General features: G+C 32.3%; 1 protein-coding gene across 5 annotated transcripts in view; it reads left to right on the top strand.

Annotated features, from left to right (window-relative positions):
* LOC130443486 (cGMP-dependent protein kinase, isozyme 2 forms cD4/T1/T3A/T3B) overlaps window positions 1–16,742 on the top strand; it is a 93,734-nt gene that overhangs the window by 13,246 nt on the left and 63,746 nt on the right. Inside the window, exon 1 of one of the 5 annotated variants that reach the window (XM_056778154.1) lies at window positions 14,507–14,667. The exons of 3 other annotated variants lie outside the window; for them this stretch is intronic. The gene's annotated coding sequence lies outside the window, so the exon portion shown is untranslated. Of the gene's footprint in view, window positions 1–14,506; window positions 14,741–16,742 lie in introns of those variants that run through there. One more of the 5 variants, XM_056778151.1, reaches the window with a different exon arrangement.

Raw genomic sequence — 16,742 nt, 5'->3', positions numbered from 1 at the left:
ATGTATATTGGAGAGGATTAAGTTAATTGCAAACTATTAGGGATATTAAGAAGGTTATAAAATAAATATAACTTGGAATCTCTAAAAAAAAAAAACAATCCTGATGTAGAAGTGTTATTGTTTAATTGGGAAAGTTGTTCGAGGTGGTTCTTCCCACTCGTAACAGCTGTATTCGATGTATAACTCGGTATACTTTACATATATCCAAAAAAAAAAGAAGTCTAACGGGGTCAGATAAGGAAATAGTGATGGCTATTCCGTCGATTCGCGTTTTCCTAGCCGCCGATTTGGAAAATTCGGTTGGGGCACATTGATTTGGTGACGGGACTTTGTTTTATATACAAAACATTTCATATATCCCAAAAAAAGAAGTCTAACGGGGTCAGATAAGGAAATAGTGATGGCTATTCCATCTATTCGTGCTTCTCCAGCCACCGATTTGGAAAATTCGGTTCGGATACATTGATTTGGTGACGGGGCGGCGCTTCTTCATGCCGAAACATCATTAAAAAGTGTTTTAATGTTAATTTTAGCAAGAAATCTGGAAATACGCGTCTTTCTGTTGATTTTATTGACCGGTTAACGAGGCCACGGCTCGTGCAGAAAGCGAGGTCGTTCGGATATTGGACCAGTAGCGTTAAGTTCTTAATATTAAAAATACGAAAAGCCAATCAAGAATCAGTAAACGACTCGCGGTTAATATGTTGCCAACAAGAAATAAAAAATTTACTAATTATCCTTAATAGAGATCGCGTGAACGCCCAATTTTAAAAATTCAAATTCTATTTCGAAATAATTGTTTAGATTGCGAGAAAAGTTGATGAATCGCACGCCTTTTCGGCGTTTTTTTTTTTTTTGGCCGAATTGCTTCGGTAGAAAACGAGATTTCTCACGCCGCGCAAATTTAATAATATAACGACAAGGGTATGCAAATAAACCAAAATTGGTGGTTATCTCAATGGATTAATTGATTTTTTACCTGCCGCCGTGTATATTCAATCGACCAGCAGTGGGTAACGATTATACAGGGTGTATCATATACGTTTTATCTTTGTTTGTTCCTTTTCAACAAAACCTCGTCAAAATAAATCGCATAGAAATAGATCTGGACTGCTTAGAGGCCATGGAAAGTTTTTTCATACTTTCTCTATTCCAAATCTACAATTTCATTTGTCGACATGCCGATTCAATCGAAAATGGGCTTCGTTCAAGTAGAAAACGTTGTTTTCTATTGGTAGTTGTTTGTTTTTATGTCAGTTGTCGCTTCTGTCAACTGTCATCGTTCACTGACAGCGGCTGGTGCCGCCATCTTGTGTAACAAGGTATGACATCCAACATGTCTGGCGTTGCACCTTCTGTTTGTTTTTGACGTAGGATTTGATCCAGCATCGTTAAACGTATTAAATCACTTCGGAATTTTGAAAATTCTCGACGTTTCTGCTTCCGTTTTGGTGGTTATTCGTTCATTGATAAGAATCGGTTGATTCCGAGGCCTCAATCTTGGAATTTCACTTGGGAAATGGAAACCAGACACAAACAAATACAAAATGATATCTGTAGCACCCGAGTTGTAAATGGGGAGGTACCCGTTGTCCCCTCTCGAAATTTCGAGCGCCTACGACCTCATATGTACGCGGCCCCGATTTCGTAAAAGGTTATTTTGAATAATCGATGGGAGTGGTTCGTGCACGGTACCGAGGCGGTCGGTACTAAAAACAGAAAAACGAAAATTACCAAGTAGGCGCAGAGTATAATATAAATGTTTTAATTATACGTTAAAACTCGATCGTGAATAAATTATACGAGGGGTATTTGTAAATATCGTCAAAAATCACGTTTTGGGTTGGTTATGGGTTGTTGGAGTCGGTTCTGATTCGTCCGCAGGGCATTTTTCCCATTAACAAACCGTAAGGAACGATTAAAATGTGAAAAAAATTCAGTTATACATGGATGTACATCAATAATTTCGATCATAGTTAGGTTAGGCGTATAAACAACTTTCCATCGACTTTTGAATCGATTTAATCTCGATTTGTAGTCCAATTGGACCCACAACAACTGAATCGGGTGACTGCGATGTATTCTTTCTTCGAGGTTTTCTCCAAAACATGCCCAAACCACCACAGTGTACACGAATAATCAAATTTCGACGTAAAACTCCCTTCCACACTTCTCAGCCGTCCAATTTGAGAGAAATTCGTTGAAGTTTGGTGGAATAAGGAGGGTGATTTGTTGGATTAGGCCCTGATATAGGAATAGTTCCTCTGCACGGCTCAAATACTGCGAAAACTCGAAAATTTTCAAACAAATTTCCAAGCGACACGCGTCCTACAACCGTAAAACGGTTTTGTACGATCAGACACGTGTTTTAAAGGTGAAAACTACATCATAAGTGTGTGACGGCCTTTACTCGTCACAACAAATCCCCGTAGAGATCGCTCCGAAGTTATAACGTATAAATACGAAAATCGAAACTTTCCGGATAACCCTCGTATACTAAATTTTTTTTTATGGTAATTAGTTGTTGTATATTATATAAAATTAATATTTACATTTTATAACGAACAACTTTTATGACAATAATCGGATCTATTACATCATAAATCTTCGCGGAATTATTTGTTGGCAAGCAAAAAGGTCGAAAGGTCGATGGCATCCAATTAACTATCTTAGATTATTTTTTTCCTAACTTACAGTCAGTTCATTTAATTAAATAATTAAATTTTAACTATAACATCGATTTACAAAATTCAACTACTGTTTTTTTTGTCGAATAAGTTTGTTTTGTAAATTTCTATCATTAAATTTTATCCGACATATTGAAACGTCACATAGAATTGTCAATGGCGGTGCCATCTGTGATTCGCGGAATTAAAAGTTTTTAATTTTATCTATTAATATATTTCACCTTGTATATACGTCAAACGAAATAATATGCTAGAACGTATTTCAAGACTTGACGAATAATTAACTTTCTCGAATTTATACAAGCCGTCCGCAATTTTTGATAAGACACGTGATCGAACATGGGCGGCCATGTTGTGTGTTTAATGCGCTGACGTGGACAGAAGCAGTTGCTGGTCGAGTCTCGGCGTGGTGTCAATTTTCGTACTTGAATTATCGCCGAGGACGACGTTCAATATTTATATACAGAGGGATCGGATCGCGAACGAATAAAAATAAGCGACAATTTACATGTGATAATTCATATTGAAACGGCGTTCGAGATTAATGTTTTTTAATTTACTTTATACGAGGTGCGTTCCATTAAAAAATGATTAATGATTTGGTTGTTTGGATGTTGATCGATTGAGATTTTTTAAATTTTCTTCTATATCGTTGGGATTAGCCAACATTTACCATATATTGGCATGACCAAACTAAACCGGTTCGTTTGAAATGAAATTGATATTAATTATAACGACCGTGTACAGATTTTTAATTGGATACCTCCGACTGTTTTGAAATAATTGAAATTCTTTACTGTTTGTAAAAAAAGTTATACAATTTTCTATTAGGTAAATGTATTAATTATACGGAATTGATGGAGATTTAATGGAGTCGACATTCCAACTGGGAAATAGAGAAATAACGTTTAAATCGACATTAATTTGGTTACATTTTCCCGTTTTTACGATAGAAGAGAAAAAGGAGAAGAAGAAGGAAAGTTTTTTAATGGATATTTTGAATTATTATCATGACTTCAAACCTGGAACGAGAAAACGATCAAAACAATGGACTGAAAAGGGAAAAATCGGTTCCAAAGAAGTTGAAGAGGTTTTTCTGGTATACGCGTGGGGTAATTTTCGTTAAGTATCTTGGAAAAGGAAAAACCATCAACGTCGAGTATTACGCGAAGTTATAGGATCGTTTCGGTGAAGAAATCAAGCAGAAACTTCTGAAGAAAGTGTTGTTTCATCAATATAATGCACCAGCTGGAAAATCCGTTATTGCAATGGCCAAAATTGACCAATTGAAGTTTGAATTGCTAATTAATGCACCATATTCGCCAGATTTAGTTTCCTCGGATTATATTCTTTTCCCAGACCTAATGGTCAAAGATTTTCCAACAATTTGAGTTTGAAATTCTAATATTTTTAGAGAATTTTTGGAAATGGAATAACTTGGTGGAAAATGGATGCAATTTCTTGAAATTTTCATATGAATTTTAGAGAATTCTCGAAATTCGAATAAGTTTTTGGAAATCTGAGTTTGAGATTCCGATATTTTTAGAGAATTTTTGAAAAATTCGAGCAATTTCTTCAAATTTTCGATCTATTTTTGAAAATTCTTGGAAATCAATCAACTTTTAGGCGAATCGAAGTAATTTCTGGAAATCTAGATGCAAATTTTAGAGAATTCTCGAAAAATTTCTTCAAATAATATCGAATTCGATTTTTTGAAGAATTGTTGGAAATGGAATAACTTTGTTGAAAATGGAAGCTATTTCTTGAAATTTTCATATGAATTTTAGAGAATTTTCGAAATTCCAATGAGTTTTTGGGAATCTGGGTTTGATATTCTGATATTTTTAGAGAATTTTTGAAAAATTCGAGCAATTTCTTCAAATTTTCGATCTTTTTAGAAAATTCTTGGAAATGGAAGCTATTTCTTGAAATTTTCATATAAATTTTAGAGAATTTTCGAAATTCCAATGAGTTTTTGGGAATCTGGGTTTGATATTCTGATATTTTTAGAGAATTTTTGAAAAATTCGAGCAAATTCTTCAAATTTTCGATCTTTTTAGAAAATTCTTGGAAATGGAAGCTATTTCTTGAAATTTTCATATAAATTTTAGAGAATTTTCGAAATTCCAATGAGTTTTTGGGAATCTGGGTTTGATATTCTGATATTTTTAGAGAATTTTTGAAAAATTCGAGCAATTTCTTCAAATTTTCGATCTTTTTAGAAAATTCTTGGAAATGGAAGCTATTTCTTGAAATTTTCATATAAATTTTAGAGAATTTTCGAAATTCCAATGAGTTTTTGGGAATCTGGGTTTGATATTCTGATATTTTTAGAGAATTTTTGAAAAATTCGAGCAAATTCTTCAAATTTTCGATCTTTTTAGAAAATTCTTGGAAATGGAAGCTATTTCTTGAAATTTTCATATAAATTTTAGAGAATTTTCGAAATTCCAATGAGTTTTTGGGAATCTGGGTTTGATATTCTGATATTTTTAGAGAATTTTTGAAAAATTCGAGCAATTTCTTCAAATTTTCGATCTTTTTAGAAAATTCTTGGAAATGGAAGCTATTTCTTGAAATTTTCATATAAATTTTAGAGAATTTTCGAAATTCCAATGAGTTTTTGGGAATCTGGGTTTGATATTCTGATATTTTTAGAGAATTTTTGAAAAATTCGAGCAATTTCTTCAAATTTTCGATCTTTTTAGAAAATTCTTGGAAATGGAAGCTATTTCTTGAAATTTTCATATAAATTTTAGAGAATTTTCGAAATTCCAATGAGTTTTTGGGAATCTGGGTTTGATATTCTGATATTTTTAGAGAATTTTTGAAAAATTCGAGCAATTTCTTCAAATTTTCGATCTTTTTAGAAAATTCTTGGAAATGGAAGCTATTTCTTGAAATTTTCATATAAATTTTAGAGAATTTTCGAAATTCCAATGAGTTTTTGGGAATCTGGGTTTGATATTCTGATATTTTTAGAGAATTTTTGAAAAATTCGAGCAATTTCTTCAAATTTTCGATCTTTTTAGAAAATTCTTGGAAATGGAAGCTATTTCTTGAAATTTTCATATAAATTTTAGAGAATTTTCGAAATTCCAATGAGTTTTTGGGAATCTGGGTTTGATATTCTGATATTTTTAGAGAATTTTTGAAAAATTCGAGCAATTTCTTCAAATTTTCGATCTTTTTAGAAAATTCTTGGAAATGGAAGCTATTTCTTGAAATTTTCATATAAATTTTAGAGAATTTTCGAAATTCCAATGAGTTTTTGGGAATCTGGGTTTGATATTCTGATATTTTTAGAGAATTTTTGAAAAATTCGAGCAAATTCTTCAAATTTTCGATCTTTTTAGAAAATTCTTGGAAATGGAAGCTATTTCTTGAAATTTTCATATGAATTTTAGAGAATTTTCGAAATTCCAATGAGTTTTTGGGAATCTGGGTTTGATATTCTGATATTTTTAGAGAATTTTTGAAAAATTCGAGCAATTTCTTCAAATTTTCGATCTTTTTAGAAAATTCTTGGAAATGGAAGCTATTTCTTGAAATTTTCATATAAATTTTAGAGAATTTTCGAAATTCCAATGAGTTTTTGGGAATCTGGGTTTGATATTCTGATATTTTTAGAGAATTTTTGAAAAATTCGAGCAAATTCTTCAAATTTTCGATCTTTTTAGAAAATTCTTGGAAATGGAAGCTATTTCTTGAAATTTTCATATAAATTTTAGAGAATTTTCGAAATTCCAATGAGTTTTTGGGAATCTGGGTTTGATATTCTGATATTTTTAGAGAATTTTTGAAAAATTCGAGCAATTTCTTCAAATTTTCGATCTTTTTAGAAAATTCTTGGAAATGGAAGCTATTTCTTGAAATTTTCATATAAATTTTAGAGAATTTTCGAAATTCCAATGAGTTTTTGGGAATCTGGGTTTGATATTCTGATATTTTTAGAGAATTTTTGAAAAATTCGAGCAAATTCTTCAAATTTTCGATCTTTTTAGAAAATTCTTGGAAATGGAAGCTATTTCTTGAAATTTTCATATAAATTTTAGAGAATTTTCGAAATTCCAATGAGTTTTTGGGAATCTGGGTTTGATATTCTGATATTTTTAGAGAATTTTTGAAAAATTCGAGCAATTTCTTCAAATTTTCGATCTTTTTAGAAAATTCTTGGAAATGGAAGCTATTTCTTGAAATTTTCATATAAATTTTAGAGAATTTTCGAAATTCCAATGAGTTTTTGGGAATCTGGGTTTGATATTCTGATATTTTTAGAGAATTTTTGAAAAATTCGAGCAATTTCTTCAAATTTTCGATCTTTTTAGAAAATTCTTGGAAATGGAAGCTATTTCTTGAAATTTTCATATAAATTTTAGAGAATTTTCGAAATTCCAATGAGTTTTTGGGAATCTGGGTTTGATATTCTGATATTTTTAGAGAATTTTTGAAAAATTCGAGCAATTTCTTCAAATTTTCGATCTTTTTAGAAAATTCTTGGAAATGGAAGCTATTTCTTGAAATTTTCATATAAATTTTAGAGAATTTTCGAAATTCCAATGAGTTTTTGGGAATCTGGGTTTGATATTCTGATATTTTTAGAGAATTTTTGAAAAATTCGAGCAATTTCTTCAAATTTTCGATCTTTTTAGAAAATTCTTGGAAATGGAAGCTATTTCTTGAAATTTTCATATAAATTTTAGAGAATTTTCGAAATTCCAATGAGTTTTTGGGAATCTGGGTTTGATATTCTGATATTTTTAGAGAATTTTTGAAAAATTCGAGCAATTTCTTCAAATTTTCGATCTTTTTAGAAAATTCTTGGAAATGGAAGCTATTTCTTGAAATTTTCATATAAATTTTAGAGAATTCTTGAAATTCCAATGAGTTTTTGGGAATTTGAGTTTGATATTCTGATATTTTTAGAGAATTTTTGAAAAATTCGAGCAATTTCTTCAAATTTTCGATCTTTTTAGAAAATTCTTGGAAATGGAAGCTATTTCATGAAATTTTCATATGAATTTCAGAGAATTTTCGAAATTCCAATGAGTTTTTGAGAATTTGAGTTTGATATTCTGATATTTTTAGAGAATTTTTGAAAAATTCGAGCAATTTCCTCAAATTTTCGATCTTTTTAGAAAATTCTTGGAAATGGAAGCTATTTCTTGAAATTTTCATATAAATTTTAGAGAATTCTTGAAATTCCAATGAGTTTTTGGGAATTTGAGTTTGATATTCTGATATTTTTAGAGAATTTTTGAAAAATTCGAGCAATTTCTTCAAATTTTCGATCTTTTTAGAAAATTCTTGGAAATGGAAGCTATTTCTTGAAATTTTCATATAAATTTTAGAGAATTCTTGAAATTCCAATGAGTTTTTGGGAATTTGAGTTTGATATTCTGATATTTTTAGAGAATTTTTGAAAAATTCGAGCAATTTCCTCAAATTTTCGATCTTGGAAACCAATCAACTTTTAGGCAAATGGAAATAATTTCTGGAAATCTAGATGCAAATTTTCATATAAATTTTAGAGAATCCTTTAAACCGTAAATATGAATGCAATTATTATCATTCTTCGCCCATTTCCTGTTGGCCGATTTAAACCACTAGAAAAATTATTCGAAAAATCCCTTCTACGACTTAAAACATTTGTAAAAACCAAAATTCCTCTGACACATATTCAATAATCCCAATTGCATCTAAATAAAATATATCCCATCATTTTTTTATAATCGTCTCGATTCCATTTCATCATCTCCACGCCATTTTGACCTCGCCGTACAGCTCTCAGTGTTACCCAGGCTGTCGGCCATTTTAGATTCGGTCTTCTTCAACTCCCAAGTCTCTAATTTGCCACTTACTGACAGCTGTCATGTCACGTTTCCGCCAATAAGATTTTGACAACTATTCGACGACGTTTCTATATCAATTTTTTCGACATAACCTATCGAGGCGATAAAAGTTATTCATTCGAGTGGGGTCATTAATACCACCAGGTGAAATAATTGCTTAATTGGTTTCAACTTTTATAGATTTGATCCCCTCGATATCGAAACTGGTTCCAAATTCGCGATAAACCATTTAAATGGACGCCGTTTTTGATTTACGTTTTAAATATCGTCATTTAATTTAATTATTCGTAAATTATATTAGTTTATACATCATCACGCCTCTATAGACATTTAAAAGTTTTTATTTAATGACTGAGTCAACTTCGTGCGAAATTTCGACATAAAACTCGTTCTAAAAAATTCCGCATCGACACTGAGACCATTTTGTAAATGTACAAATGGACTTTTTAGGTTAAATTAATCACAAAACATACGTCATACACAAATAAGTCGAAATACATTGTCCCAGAAGTACCTGGGGCAACAAAAAACACTTTGAACTCCTGGATTACCAAAATTTAGTTAATGGGCTGCATGAGGTACCAATTTAACTAATTTTCACCATCGCAATAACGGATTTGTAAACCGCGACCGAATACTCGTCGATAGTAGAAAAAATTTACCAAAGGTTAGAAAAAATTTTGTGAAAAATCGATTGTTTATGACGACATGAATCATTCGCAAACTTCAGGGATGTTTTTGGGATTATTTTCCGAGTCAGACAGATATTTCTGGATAATTGGTTGAAGATCGAATTTTCACCACTCGAACAAAAGTTTGTTATTGCAGGAGGGTTGTTTTTCACGGTGTTTTCGTTTAAAAATTACTGATAATTCCATTAGAAAATTTCGTCTGGATAGTTTTAAGTCTCTGAAGACGATAACTTCGATGTGTCGAAACATGCGTCATAATTTTGTTTTTCAAATTATTATTGATAAGTGTTTAATTCATTCCGTATCTCTTTCTCTGTATACAGGGTGTCCCACAACGAGTTAAAACTATCTGTGTATGACGAAATAGTTGTAGTAAAATTTTTAACTAAAATATTTTCAATGTTGTTTTGAATAGAACACCCTGTATATTTATTCATTTTTGAAATCTACGTAAAATTTTAGTATACTTTTGTCTAGAAACTTTTTTCGAAAAATGCATATTTTTCGAGTTATTAATTTTTTTGTAAAAATTTTCAACCTTGCAGACACTTATAAATTATTTTTTTACGACTACACCCTTAAAGATATAAAGATAATTTTTATTCGGTTGCATTAAGCAAGGTCAGATGTATTTGAATCTATGTTGAAAATTTTCTCATTTTATACAGGGTGTGTATAAAAAGTGTTCAAAGTTTAACTTCATAAATATCAAATTTCTTCATTTTTTAAATAGAATACCCTGTATATTAATATATTTTTGAAATCTACGTGAAATTTTAGTATACTTTTGTCTAGAAACTTTTTTCGAAAAATGCATATTTTTTGATTTGTCAATTTTTTTGCAAAAAATTTGACTGTTGCAGACCCTTATGAATTATTTTTTTATCAAAATACCCTTAAAGATATAAAAATGATTTTTATTCGGTTGCTTTTAACAAAATCAGACGTATTTGAATCTATGTTGAAAAATTTCTCATTTTATACAGGGTGTGTATAAAAAGTGTTCAAAGTTTAACTTCATAAATATCAATTTTTTTATTTTTTCAAATAGAACCACCCGGTTTTTTCTTTTTTGATGCTTTCAGGGGTAAAAAATAAGGCGAATTTATGTATATTTTTCTTAACCTTATCCAGAAATTGAAAGTTTTTTGTAAATTTTTAGCAGATGTCTAAATTTTATTTATTCGTTATTAAATTGAGAACGAGTCATAATAAGGTTTAGACATAGAAAAATATACATGTATTTGCCTTATTTTTCTACCCCTGAATGCATCAAAATAGAAAAAACCGGGTGGTTCTATTTAAAAAAATGAAAAAATTTGATATTTATGAAGTTAAACTTTGAACACTTTTTATACACACCCTGTATAAAATGAGAAAATTTTCAACATAGATTCAAATACGTCTGACCTTGCTTAAAACAACCGAATAAAAATCATTTTCATATTTTTAAGGGTGCAGTCGTAAAAAAATAATTTGTAAGGGTGTGCAACTGTCAAATTTTTTACAAAAAAAATTAATAATTCAAAAAATATGCATTTTTCGAAAAAAGTTTTTAGACAAAAGTATACTAAAATTTTACGTATATTTCAAAAATGTATTAATATACAGGGTGTTCTATTTAAAAAATAAAGAATTTTGATATTTATGAAGTTAAACTTTGAATACTTTTTATATACACCCTGTATAGAATGAGAAATTTTTCGATATAGATTCATATACGTCTAACCTTACTTGAAGCAACCGAATAAAAACCATTTTCATATCTTAAAGGGTGTAGCCGTAAAATAATAATTTATAAGGGTGTGCAACGATAAAATTTTTTACAAAAAAATTAATAACTCGAAAAGTATGCATTTTTCGAAAAAAGTTTTTAGACAAAAATATACTAAAATTTAACGTAGATTTCAAAAATATATTAATATACAGGGTGTCCTATTTAAAATAACAAAGTTACAGTCGATTTTCGGTAGAACCAATACAGATTCGTCGTGGGACAGCCTGTATAGCAAAGTTATAAGTAATAAGATAAACTTTAGTCGCGATAATTTTACACATAAAGTATAATCAGAGTCACGAAAATTGGCGATCGTAAAATGTAAAAATATATAATAAAAACATTGTAATAAACTACGAGTAAATTGTAGTTTTACCTGTTTCATTTACCTTAGGTCAAAATTAACGAAAATCAAATTTGCCATTGATAACATACAATCACTTATGTCCGTATTAAACTTGTCGACATTATAATTATTGTTTTTGAAAGTTTTCAACTATAAAAAACAACGAAATTATCATAATATTTCTTCCATCAAAAAATTTTACCATCAAAAATCATCGTTTTTGTAAACGCAACGCTTGGAGTCGATTTTTTTCACTCCCATTCTTCTCCACATGCTCCTATCCATTTTTCCCTTGAACGTCCTCTCTTCCTTCGTTCTTCTCCACCACTCGGACCTGGGGCTCCAAACGTCGTTTGGTTCCTTCGTTTATCACCCCCAGGTATTCGAAATCCCGGATTTTATCAAATCTGTACCCTTTGGTTTGCTCTGTCGTCACTTCCAAGTGGCTGCAACTCTTCAGATCCCTTCCAATCTCTTCGTATTGGATCACATCATCTCCGGAGACAAGGATTCGTGTTTTGTTGTGTTGTAAATCATCCTCTGGGTTCGGATCAATCGCTTCAAACCTCATTTCGTTCCAGAACTTCTCCAATGGGCTTCTTTCGACACCTCCAAACGTTTGGTTCCTTCGTTTATCACCCCCAGGTATTAGAAATCCCGGATTTTATCAAATCTGTACCCTTTGGTTTGCTCTGTCGTCACTTCCAAGTGGCTGCAGCTCTTCAGATCCCTTCCAATCTCTTCGTATTGGATCACATCATCTCCGGAGACAAGGGTTCGTGTTTTGTTGTGTTGTAAATCATCCTCTGGGTTCGGATCAATCGCTTCAAACCTCATTTCGTTCCAGAACTTCTCCAATGGGCTTCCTTCGACACCTGCAGGTTTCATCTTTTGATATTCGCCCAGATTCTGGATAGGATTTTGCGTTTTGGGTGTTCTAAGTCGGAAAAATTCGAAAGACAATCGATTGTGAGGGTTGTCTGTTGTCCACCTTTCCGATGGAGCAATTTAGGTCAATCCCGAATGGTGCACCAGCATTTGTTTACCAGAAGTGCTGGGAAAACTCGGGGAAACCGATCGCAGAAGACAAAAACGTGTTTGAATAGTCAAAACATCGAATCGACAAAGATTTCTGAATAATCGAGTGATGTCTCAATGGGGTTAAGTTTTTATTTATCCAAATTTGCGTCTTGTATATCAAATAATTCCTGTAACGATTCTGTTGAAATAATTTCGAAATTCCGCGATTATTTCGGCCGTGGATGTGGAATCGATTCGGATTATTTTTAGTATTGTTGGGAATCGTTTCGAATCTGTCGCCGTCATATTAAAAATACCGAAAGTAAATATTTATAGAAGTAAATTTAGATCTGGCTTTGATGAAATATACATTTTTCAATTTATTTTTCCGTTTTTCAAAGTATACAATATCGAGGAAGAGAGATATCGAACAGATACAAACTTTATTCGGTCTCTCGATTGATTTTTCTTGGAAATTTTAATCGAAACTTTATTTCTAACACACAATTTGTTTGTTTCCGTTCCAAAATTAAAAATTTTTCCTATAAAACACCGAAAAACCTCCCTAAAAGAAAAGTCATGTCAATTTCATTTTTTACTTGATTTCAATTGAACATAACCTTAAAGAAAGACGTTTATACGTTTGACAGCTGTCATATTATTATTTAGTTCTGTGGTGTTCGAAAATTTTGTACGATGGATGAAATATTGATTAATATACGTGGTGAAGCTTCTTCAAAGAGTGGAAAGGTGATGGTACAATATTTTGGGTTAGGAATCGGCCCGATTTGAGGGTTTTTCTTAATTACACGCGCACGGACACGTTTTTCGCTCTGTCAGACTGTTGGCGACGGAATTTCGTTCTGTACATTATTTATTCCGTTAAAATTTGCATTTCAATTGAACATAACCTTAAAGAAAGACGTTTATACGTTTGACAGCTGTCATATTATTATTTAGTTCTGTGGTGCTCGAAAATTTTGTACGATGGATGAAATATTGATTAATATACGTGGTGAAGCTTCTTCAAAGAGTGGAAAGGTGATGGTACAATATTTTGGGTTAGGAATCGGGTCGATTTGAGGGTTTTTCTCAATTGCGCTCGCACGGACACGTTTTTCGCTCTGTCAGACTGTTGGCGACGGAATTTCGTTCTGTACATTATTTATTCCGTTAAAATTTGCATTTCAATTGAACATAACCTTAAAGAAAGAGGTTTATACGTTTGACAGCTGTCATATTATTATTTAGTTCTGTGGTGCTCGAAAATTTTGTATGATGGATGAAATATTGATTAATATACGTGGTGAAGCTTCTTCAAAGAGTGGAAAGGTGATGGTACAATATTTTGGGTTAGGAATCGGGCCGATTTGAGGGTTTTTCTCAATTGCGCTCGTACGGACACGTTTTTCGCTCTGTCATACTGTTGGCGACGGAATTTCGTTCTGTACATTATTTATTCCGTTAAAATTTGCATTTCAATTGAACATAACCTTAAAGAAAGACGTTTATACGTTTGACAGCTGTCATATTATTATTTAGTTCTGTGGTGCTCGAAAATTTTGTACGATGGATGAAATATTGATTAATATACGTGGTGAAGCTTCTTCAAAGAGTGAAAAGGTGATGGTACAATATTTTGGGTTAGGAATCGGCCCGATTTGAGGGTTTTTCTTAATTACACGCGCACGGACACGTTTTTCGCTCTGTCATACTGTTGGCGACGGAATTTCGTTCTGTACATTATTTATTCCGTTAAAATTTGCATTTCAATTGAACATAACCTTAAAGAAAGACGTATATACGTTTGACAGCTGTCATATTATTAGTTAGTTCTGTGGTGCTCGGAAATTTTGTGCAATGGATGAAATATTGATTAATATACGTGGTGAAGCTGTTAAAATTTGAAGACTTGCCCATTGAGACACCCAGTTCCGCCAGAAGTGGCTTTTAATTTTCAGTAGGATTGTAGGAAGTTTATAAATTTGTTTTTAGTAGAAATAAAATTGCACAACGATCAATCGGAGTCTGTTTGTAGCGAAAGCGTAGTTTTTTTTTTCTTAGCGCGTTACCTCATGTCAAAGTTTGTGATGTGTCGGTTCCAGCGAGCGGACTCCAACCGCGAACGGTTCAGTTTATCGTAAACTACCGCCGAGACGCTACGGAAACTCAGAATCGCGATCCGACCGTTTTTAAACGCCGTATGTTCGTTAATTTTTGCGAATTTCGAAAAAATATCGAGTATTGACGTAATTTGTGTCGTGGATTAGGTTTTGTGGTCTTGTGTTTTGGGGTAATTCGTTTTCAAATCCCACTGTTGAAAATGTAGCCATAAACAAATTAGAAATAAGTTTTTAATCTAATAAGTTAGTGAAAGATTTAATTTCGTTTCATTCAAAGTTGAGATACTTGAAATTTTTGTTTTTTTTTTGAAAATTTCGACGATTTTCGTACTGACGTGACGTTTCCTGCAGATTTTTCAGTTTTTTTCTATACACATAGTTGTAAAATCATTTATTTTGAAACTTTTTATACTTATTAGAAGAAAAATCTACAATAGGTTGATTGAAAATCATATTTTTCCGAAAGAAATGACGAATTCATTGCCATTTCCAGCACATTGTTGGAAAATCGGGTTCTCGATGCTTTCCAAATCCCAAAATAGCTCAGAAAAATGCGAGGGGTGGATGTAGGTTGTTGGACAGTCAGAAAACGACTTGAACTTGTTGAACTTGAGCTAAAAAGTTCAATTACTGGGTCCAAATTAACTGCAACTCATCTACTTGGAGGAGATTTTGAAACAGAAGATATTTCGTGAAACTACTCCATAGTTTCCCAATTTGCAGTAGCATTTATTGTTTGGTACAATTTTTTAATGTATTTATACGTTTTTTCACACCTTTTCCTCGATTTTTCTGGCAAATAATCCGCGGATTCTTCTGGTAGGTGTTGGACGAAACAATTTTTCCCAATTTTTGATAATCACTGGTTTCCAAGCCCAACAAGAGCTCAGAGAAACGCGGGGATTGGATGTAGGTGGTTGGGCAATCAAAAAACGACTTGAACTTGAGCTAAAAAGTTCAATTACTGGGTCTAAATTAACTGCAACTCATCTACTTGGAGGAGATTTTGAAACAGAAGATATTTCGTGAAACTACTCCATAGTTTCCCAATTTGTAGTAACAATCTTTGCTTGGTACAATTTTTTAATGTATTTATACGTTTTTTCATATTTTTTCCTCGATTTTTCTGGCAAATAATCCGCGGATTCTTCTGGTAGGTGTTGGACGAAACAATTTTTCCCAATTTTTGATAATCACTGGTTTCCAAGCCCAACAAGAGCTCAGAGAAACGCGGGGATTGGATGTAGGTGGTTGGACAATCAAAAAACGACTTAAGCCAGTTAACCTTGACCTAAAAAGTTCAATTATTAAGTCCAAATTACCTCCAACCCATGTGGAATTTACCAGAGAACAAGTTAATTGGACTAAGGAATGTTTTTTTCTCAGACAAAAGCAAAATCTGCCTGCTTGGTAGTGAAATAACCGGTTGGGTCTATAGAAGACGTCCAGTGTTGTCTAAAAGGAAACTTGACTTTTGGAGGAATCTCCAATGGAAGCAAAACTCACTCAAATCTTCAAATCCCTGTCAGTTGTGTATCTAACTGTTAATTTTCATTCTGGAATCGTCTGAAACAGCAACCAGCTTGGATGCTCCAAAAAGATGCTTTCGTAAGCAATATTCCTTCTTGTCCATTCCTCGCCAATACGTAAACCCCGTGGAAAGTTATTGCTGACTTTTCTGTGTCGTAGCTGCGGTTCAGATGGACTTCCAGTCTTTTTATTTCGGCGTTCGGGTTCCGTCTTTAATATCGTTGACAAAATTTCCGATCCCACGAAGCTCCGTACCCAATTTCCGTTCTTGGTTGTTGATTTTTCTTTTTCTTTCGCTAGATTCTAGTTGATTGACGTGGTTGTGATTCAGATCGAGCTGCGTTTCATGTTTTTTTTTTGTAATAAAAGTCGATTTGCGTTTGGGTATATTTTCAAATTGCTTGTATTTAGTTTAACGAACAGTTACATCATTAACACCTTACGCAAATGTGAAAAGTACCGGTATATGTTTATAAAAAAAAAATAACTTAACCTAATTATCATATAAATACGTCTCGAATCCGCTGAATTACTTAAATTTATCGTTGTCATTAAGATTAAATTTGTCTATGGTCAAATTATTTATTATTTTCCACGATTTCCCGTGGAAAATCAAGTTCGATTTTCTTGAAAATTCGTATGAAGGTAGTATTTATAACCTACTTTGAAATCTACCCCGTGCTGATGCTTGTTTTTGCCCTGGGGGTGAAAGCCA

This window comes from Diorhabda sublineata, chromosome 4, assembly GCF_026230105.1.
Source record: "Diorhabda sublineata isolate icDioSubl1.1 chromosome 4, icDioSubl1.1, whole genome shotgun sequence".
Classification (NCBI taxonomy): Eukaryota; Metazoa; Arthropoda; class Insecta; order Coleoptera; family Chrysomelidae; genus Diorhabda; species Diorhabda sublineata.
This window is presented reverse-complemented; position numbering and strand designations above follow the sequence as displayed.